Source organism: Eschscholzia californica, unplaced genomic scaffold (genome assembly GCF_041429995.1).
Source record: "Eschscholzia californica isolate CP2 unplaced genomic scaffold, dmEscCali1.0.p SCAF_4, whole genome shotgun sequence".
Taxonomy (NCBI): domain Eukaryota; kingdom Viridiplantae; phylum Streptophyta; class Magnoliopsida; order Ranunculales; family Papaveraceae; genus Eschscholzia; species Eschscholzia californica.
Genome location: NW_028238461.1, coordinates 21,688,868 through 21,697,103, shown reverse-complemented (window position 1 = coordinate 21,697,103; position 8,236 = coordinate 21,688,868).

The following is an 8,236-nucleotide window of genomic DNA, read 5'->3' as shown; positions in this document are numbered from 1 at the left end:
GAGTCAATTTACCTCGATTTTAAAACGGTCTTTAAAAAATTTAATTTAAACATCTTCTAGAGAGCACGAAGGTAAAGTTGGGAGATTTAAGAAAGGAAAAGATAAGGTACTAAGGAGTAATCAAGGTTTTGATGTTGATAAAGGTCGATCAGAAAAAAAAAACTGAAATGTGAAAAGACTTGGTTGAGGCATGGGATTATCTTGTTGAAACTATTAAGGAATGAGTAACTTTGTAACGAAGGACATCTATATCAGTTCTCTCTTTGGCTACTTTTAGATCTTCAACATTATTTTACTATTTAAAAGTAGGAATGCTTTCTGGTCAGGAAGTTTATTTGTAATAACTAAACAATTGCTAAAAGAAAACAAAAATTTAGAAATAATAAAAAAAAAATGATAGACAATATTCTGCCGCACGGTAGTCATTGATATCGGCTATCGTCGACGGTTTCGCGGAAGCTCACTAAGATCTAATTCAATACTCGTGGAGTGTTGAGGCTCTGATACCATGATAGAATTAGAGAGAATAAATAATTCTTATTTCATAATCATTAGAGATTACAATCAATATATATATATATATATATATATATACAGGGACGGTCCAAGTGTTTAGGGGGCCTTGTGAGAAAACGAAACAGGGATTGAGAGATATGTTTCTAGAGTGAGAGAAATGAATTAAGATGGAGTTTTCCTCATTACTTAATCAAGTCAATTACAAGGCTATATATAGCCATTGATCTTAGTAGAGAGAGAGTGAGAAGTCGGTTAAGACAGAGAGAGTGGAAAGTTTGTTATAACAACTTTCTCTCTCCTGTCTTAGGTGGCAAACAAACTTTTAAAAAACTCTCCTTCTCTCAATTATTCTTACACTCCTCTTACACTACAAATACACTCCACTAACACTCATTTGAAAACATAATCCTAACATCCCCCCTCAAGCTAAAGCTAGCAGGAACAACTTTAGATTGAACAGAGGAAGAGGGAAAAGACATTAAAGAGTGAAGGAGTAAGGAGAATAGGGGATTGGAGAGACCCTTTGTAAAAACATCAGCAAGCTGAGAAGATGAAGGAATGAACTCCAAAGTCAGCATACCAGCAGCAACCAATTCTCGAACAAAATGATAATCAATCTCAATATGCTTTGTTCGAGCATGGAAGACAGGATTCATAGCAAGATGCTTAGCACTCAGGTTGTCACAAAAGAGCTGGAAAGGAGGAGAGAGAGTAACCCCCAATTCTTCAAGCGCATAGGAAACCCACAACAATTCAGAAGCAGCTACAGACAAAGCTTTATATTCAGCTTATGTTCTTGATCGAGCAACTGTGGGTTGCTTCTTAGAAGACCAAGCAACTAGAGTTTTTCCAAGAAAAACACAAAAACCAGAAGTGGACCTGCGAGAATCCGGACAACCTGCCCAATCTGAGTCACTATATGCTCTTAAATTGGTTAAATCACCTGGGGAAATAGATAGGCCAGCACCTATAGTCCCTTTGAGATACTTGAGAATTCTCTTGACCAAATGAAGGTGAGAATCAGTTGGAGCATGCATAAATTGAGCCACATAGTTGACACCAAAGGAAATGTCTGGCCTTGTCATAGTTAGAATTGAAGGCCTCCTACCAAACTCCTATAAAAAGTAGGATCAGACAGTAACTCCCCATCAGAAATTGATAATCTCTTGCCAAAAGGAATAAGAGTGGAACTGGGTTTGCAGTCTGTTAAATCAGCTTTCTGAAGCAATTCCATAGTATATTCTTCTGAGTAAGAAGAAGACCAGAGGAAGTAGGATTGACTTCAATTCCCAAGAAGAAATGAAGAATACCCAAATCTTTCATAGCAAGCTCAGAACTTAATTGAGCAATCAACTGCTGAATTGGAGAAGAGGAAGACCCAGTCAATATGATATCATCAACATATAGCAATAGGATCAAAACATCCTTTCACTTAGCAAATACAAACATGGAATGATCTGTAGCACTCTTTTGAAATCCATATTGTAGCAAAAAGTCAGAGAACCTTGTGAACCAAGCTCTAGGAGCCTGTTTAAGACCATATAGAGACTTATGTAAGTGGCACACAAAGGAAGAGTTATCAGGAGCTATAAAACCAGGGGGTTGCATCATAAAAACATCCTCATTTAAGACTCCATGAAGAAAGGCATTTGACACATCCAATTGGTTAATAATCCAACCACAAGAGACAGCTATAGTGAGAACAACTCTAATAGTAGATACTTTAACAACTGGGCTAAATGTTTCAGAGTAATCCAAACCATCAAGTTGATGAAAACCTTTGGCAACTAATCGAGCCTTGTGTCTTTCTATAGACCCATCTGCCTTGAGCTTGGTTTTAAAAACCTACTTGCATCCTAACATGTTCATAGAAGGAGTAGCAGGTACAAGAGTCCAAATTTTATTCTGTGCTAGAGCTTTAATCTCATCTTCCATAGCTTGACACCATTCAGGATGTTTAGAAGCTTGTTTATAAGTTGTAGGATCAGTGGGAATATCCAAAAGTGTCAAATAAGCTTGAGGAGGAGGATGGTAAACAGAATAGTGAGCCACATAATCTGGTAAATATTTGGGTCTATGAACTCCCAATTTAGATCTTGTTGTCATTTGATGACAAGGAGGTGCTGCAGATTCAGTAGAAGTAGTAGCAAATACACTGAATCTGGAGCTGGCTCAAGATGATGATGTGAGGCAGAACCAATCGAAGATGAATTTGGAGATTGTTCCAAGGGTACAGAAGTAACAGGAACAGAAGATTCTAAAGTAGTATATGATGTAATGAAAGGAAGCACCACTTGCTGAGACACAATAGGGTCAGGAGCTTGAGAAAAATTCTGAATTTCAGAAAAGGGAAAACAAGTTTCATCAAAGACAACATGTCTAGAAAAGTATATTCGACCACTTGAGAAATCTAAACACTTGTACCCCTTGTAAATGTTGTTATAACCCAAGAAAACACATTTTGTGGATTTGGAACTGAGTTTATCTTGTCTAGTTGGTGCCAAATGTGGATAACAAGCAGAATCAAATACCTTGAACAGTGAAAAATCAGGTGGTTCTGAGAATAATACCTCATAAGGTGATTTTCCATCTAATAATTTAGTGGGAAGTCGATTGATGATGTAAGAAGCAGTCTCAAAAGATTTAAACCAGTACTTTTTAGGCATAGAAGCTTGAAATGCCATAGTGTTTCCCATCTCTGGGATTTGTCTATTCTTCCTCTCAGCTTTCCCATTCTGCTGAGGGGTATAAGGACAATAACACCTTAATGAAATACCATGTTCATCAAGAAATCTCTTAAAATCACCTTTTGTTAGTTCAGGAGCACCATCACTTTGAAAGATTTTTATGGTTGCAGAGAGTAGCTTCTCATATGTGACCTTGAACTGCTTGAAGCAGGAGAGACTCTCTGATCTAGCTTTCATAGGATAAAGCCAAAAGAATCTACTATAGTCATCAACAAAAAGAATATAGTATTTTGCACCTGAACAAGATGGAATAGGAGAAGGACCCCAAATGTCACAATGTACCATATGTAAAGGATTTGGGATCAGACTTGTGGACAATTCAAAGGGCTGACATTTGCTTTTGCCAAGTTGACATGATTCACATACCTTTGTAAACTTAGAAGAATCCAGTTGAATCAAGTTTGAATTGTGAAGAGATTGTAAAATACCATGAGCAGTATGACCAAGTCTTTTATGCCATAGGTTTGAAGAACTTTTTAAGTCTGAAACATAGGCTTCTTCAAGTATAGGTGATTGCTCAAATTCAATAGGATATAAGTCATCTATCATTGGTCCTTCAGTGAGAACAGTATGGGTAGCTAAGTCCTTAACATCATAACCCCAAGGGTAGAACTCAACTGAACAGTTGTTATCATTAGTAAATTTTGAAATGGAGAGAAAATTCTTCTTCAAATCAGGGACCAAGAGTATATTTCTAAGGGAAAATTCATGTGAAGAAGTAACCAATTAAGCATCACCTGATCCAACTATAGGTATAGACTTACCACTACCAACCAAGACAGAATTTGAACCAAGATAAGGTTTAGGATGAGCAATTACCTTGTTACTGTTTGTCATATGGCTTGATGCTCCAGTATCAGCAAGCCACTTTGCTGTTGAAATATTTTTCTGAGTTACTTCTGTATTGTAACATTCTTCTACAAGAGCTAGGTTACATTCTTCATGCTTGGAATCAGAATCATCACTAGAGAAACCTTTCTTCTCTTCTGAAATGTGTAATCCAGCAAAATTTGGTGTTGAAGGTGTATATCTATATCGACATTTGTGAGCTGGATGCCCCCACTTATGACAAATTCCACAAGGAATGGATGTAAAATCGAAATTAACAGCTTTTTGATGTTGATTTTGAGAATTTGATGTTGAATTCTCATTGTTATACTTTGATTTGATCTGAGACTTATCAGACTTTTGAGGATTTGAACTTTGAGCAAATCTCTCTTTGCTTTTATATGAAGAGTTATTATAACTCGATTTCTTACCAGGTTGTGATTGATTTTTGTAAGAATTGGATCTATAATTTTTGTTTGAATTATTTTGAACATAATAGGTTGTCTGATCTTCCTGATCTTTTGACAATAGCCATTGTTCATGGTGAAGAACCTTTGAACGAAGTTCTAAAAGTGAGATCTGATCGTTTCTATTGTGAATTGATATTACGAATTGATCAAAGTCTTTTCCTAGACCAGAGAGTATGATTCTAATCATCTCTCTATCAGAAACCTTATCTTTAACAACAGTTAATGAATCTGAAAAAGTTTTAAGTTTTTTGAGATACTCACTAACTGAAGCTGATCCTCTTTTAGTATTTTGAATCTGTCGACGAAGTAAATCTTGCTTAGCTTCAAATTCTTCAGCATAGACTGTTTCAAGAAACTTCCAGATCTGATGTGAAGTTTGCAGACCTAAAACATCAGATGAGATCGATTTCGAGAAGGTTTCCTTTAGACATGATTTAACATGATGATCTTGCTTCCTCCAACTCAGAAAATCTGGATTTGTGACCTCATTTCCTTCTGAATTAGTGATGAACATTGAAGGTTAAACGATCGATCCATCAACAAATCCATAAAGATCATTACTAATCAAAATTGATTCAAATTGATCTTTCCAAACTAAATAATTTGATTCATCCAACTTATCTGAGATATAATTTGTGATATTTAAAGTCTGAAACGATTTTGAGTTTGAAGATGATGAATTTTCTGAATTTGATGAAGTCATCTGAGCTTTAGTAATGAATGTTATTCTCTCTGATTTGATCACTAGTATGATTCAGTTTTGATAATGATTCGATTTAATTTCTCTAACCTAGACGCTCTGATACCATGTGAGAAAACAAAACAGGGATTGAGAGATATGTTTCTAAAGAGAGAGAAATGAATTAAGATGGAGTTTTTCTCATTACTTAATCAAGTCAATTACAAGGCTATATATAGCCATTGATCTTAGTAGAGAGAGAGTGAGAAGTCGGTTAAGACGGAGAGAGTGGAAAGTTTGTTATAACAACTTTCTCTCTCCTGTCTTAGGTGGCTAACAAACTTTTAAAAAACTCTCCTTCTCTCAATTATTCTTACACTCCTCTTACACTACAAATACACTCAACTAACACTCATTTGAAAACATAATCCTAACAAAAGCGAACTTGAAATTGGGGCCCTTTTTTGTATAATGAAAAATAAAAACAAAAATCCTAATAGTCTTTGAAGAGGAATTGAAACTTTGAACGTCTGAACATAAACCATATTTTTAATAGCTAAGCTACATTCTAAATTTTGCACAAATTTTAGTTAAAAAAACGATAAAAAGAAAGAGCCCAAACTAGTTTATAAGTACTAAATTACTAACACATGTAGTATTATCAATTAGGGACATATCTAACGCTACAACATTTTTAGTTTATATTTGAGATAAATGTAAAACTTGTAAATGGCATGGACGAAATTTTTCTCATACAATAGCTTTTCAATCATGTGATTTAAACATATTTTAATTTTTTTTTTTTTTTTTTTTTTTGTAAATACGCGACATATATAAAATTATGTTGTTTGAAGTGCGCAATGCGCTTCTTCAAAGATTGAAAATAACTTATTGTTAATTGGTTAGTTTGTTGACAACACTTTAAGTATAAACCACGAATGTCCCAAAACTGGATGAGCCTAAAGATTACTTCAATATACATATAAATCTAAAAAAAAACGTTATCTGATATCCCTTACTTAGGCCCTAGATCTATTGTAAACGACATTTTTATTGAAAATCAGTTATACTAGAGAAATTAGGTTCGAACAAATGATTTTTTTTAAATGATTTGGTTACATTTTTTTTTAACAAAATCATAGAGCTTATATAATGACACTTTATAAAATTCTTATATGGTGTGGACAACCTAATATTGCATATTAAGTTTTTCAATGTCATGATCATTTAAAGTAGTATCACATTGAAAGAACAAACGACCATATCAATTTGGACGCAAATAATTTCATAACACAAAATAGACGCAATACAAAAAAATTAAAATAGACTAAAAACATATGAACATAATAATAAACTAAAAATTGGAGGATATGGTGGCTCGAACCGAGGATCTCTTTAGTTGAGTTAAGGACTCACCAGCGGAGCTAAACTGATTACTTGAAATTATGTGTATGGTTTTTATATCAAACGTAAATGTAGATTTGGGGCCCCGATAATTACCTTAGAAAGATGAGGCCCAAAGTCACCAAAGACCATATCAATTTGGACGCAAATAATTTCATAAAACAAAATAGACGCAATACAAAAAAATTAAAATAGACTAAAAACATATGAACATAATAATAAACTAAAAATTGGAGGATATGGTGGCTCGAACCCAGGATCTCTTTAGTTGAGTTAAGGATTCACCAGCGGAGCTAAACTGATTACTTGAAATTATGTGTATGGTTTTTATATCAAACGTAAATGTAGATTTGGGGCCCCGATAATTACCTTAGAAAGATGAGGCCCAAAGCCACCGCTTTGGTGGCTTTGGGCTAGGCCGGCCCTGTATATATATATATAAAGTCTCCCAGTCATCCTATTAGGTAAGAAGACTAACTTAAATATCTTCTCAATATTGTAATATGTCTTTCATAGATACAACAGAGAATAATATATTCGAAAGATATATAAATAATATTGATGTGAAGCTTTCATCATCTAACGGTACATGTGGTTGATGTCTTTATGATCCAATAGTAGATATTAATCTCATTTACAATGCTGATCTCCGTACGACCTCCCTAGTTAGAGTATGGTTCAGGGTACAGCTCGTTCGTGTCCACCTCTTTGCTAGCTCTATCAAGGGCTCATTATTTACATCTTGACTTGGGCAAAGCTAACCAAATATTTGCTCCTCACTTGCTACATCAATTATTCAATTTCTCCCATAAATTTCCCAGTCAAAGCCTCAGTCTCAAAGTGGATAGTTCCTTCACATTAGTTATGCTCCAAAATTAAAAGATAAAGATGATATACATGTTTCTTGTTGTAGTTTTCCTTATTCAATAAAGACATTTATCTTTTCTTAATACTTTTTTAATGAATATGATCTGCACGTCTAATTTTTATTCTTCTTGTTTTTGGTATCTTACTTCTCTTTCTCTACGTGGGGAGAAGTAAGTTTAGTGATGACATTTAAACCTACCACTTTCTACCATCTACACTAAGCAGATCCAAGTGAAATCTCTTCCCCCTCAAATGTTGAATTTAACCGACATACTTCTTTGGAAAATGGTTTAATATTTTTGCTAATTTGTGTTTGACTTTCTCTATCCCTACTTTTTATCTAACTCTTTAGACTTTTATTGATCATAGACATCTCTAAAAATAACACTTAAATATGATGTACCAGTTGAAAAGACATGTATTCTATTCTAGTTTTTTTATGAGGTATTCTAGTTGTTGAATAGGGTATTAATCAACCTATTCTACAGGCGCCCAGACTTTTTACTCTTGGTCCGTCCATCTCTTTGCACTCCCTGGGTAGACCTCGAATTGACATTTGTTTGTGTTGTTCAAATCCAGCACGGATTAGACCCAATCCGAGTACCCTCGGACTGCCCAATCCGTGGGGCGGGCTAAGGGCAATTTGGCGGAGCGCCTGTAGACCCACCCTCAAACTATACATAATTTATGAACACAATAACCCTGGTTTAAAATAAAACTTGACT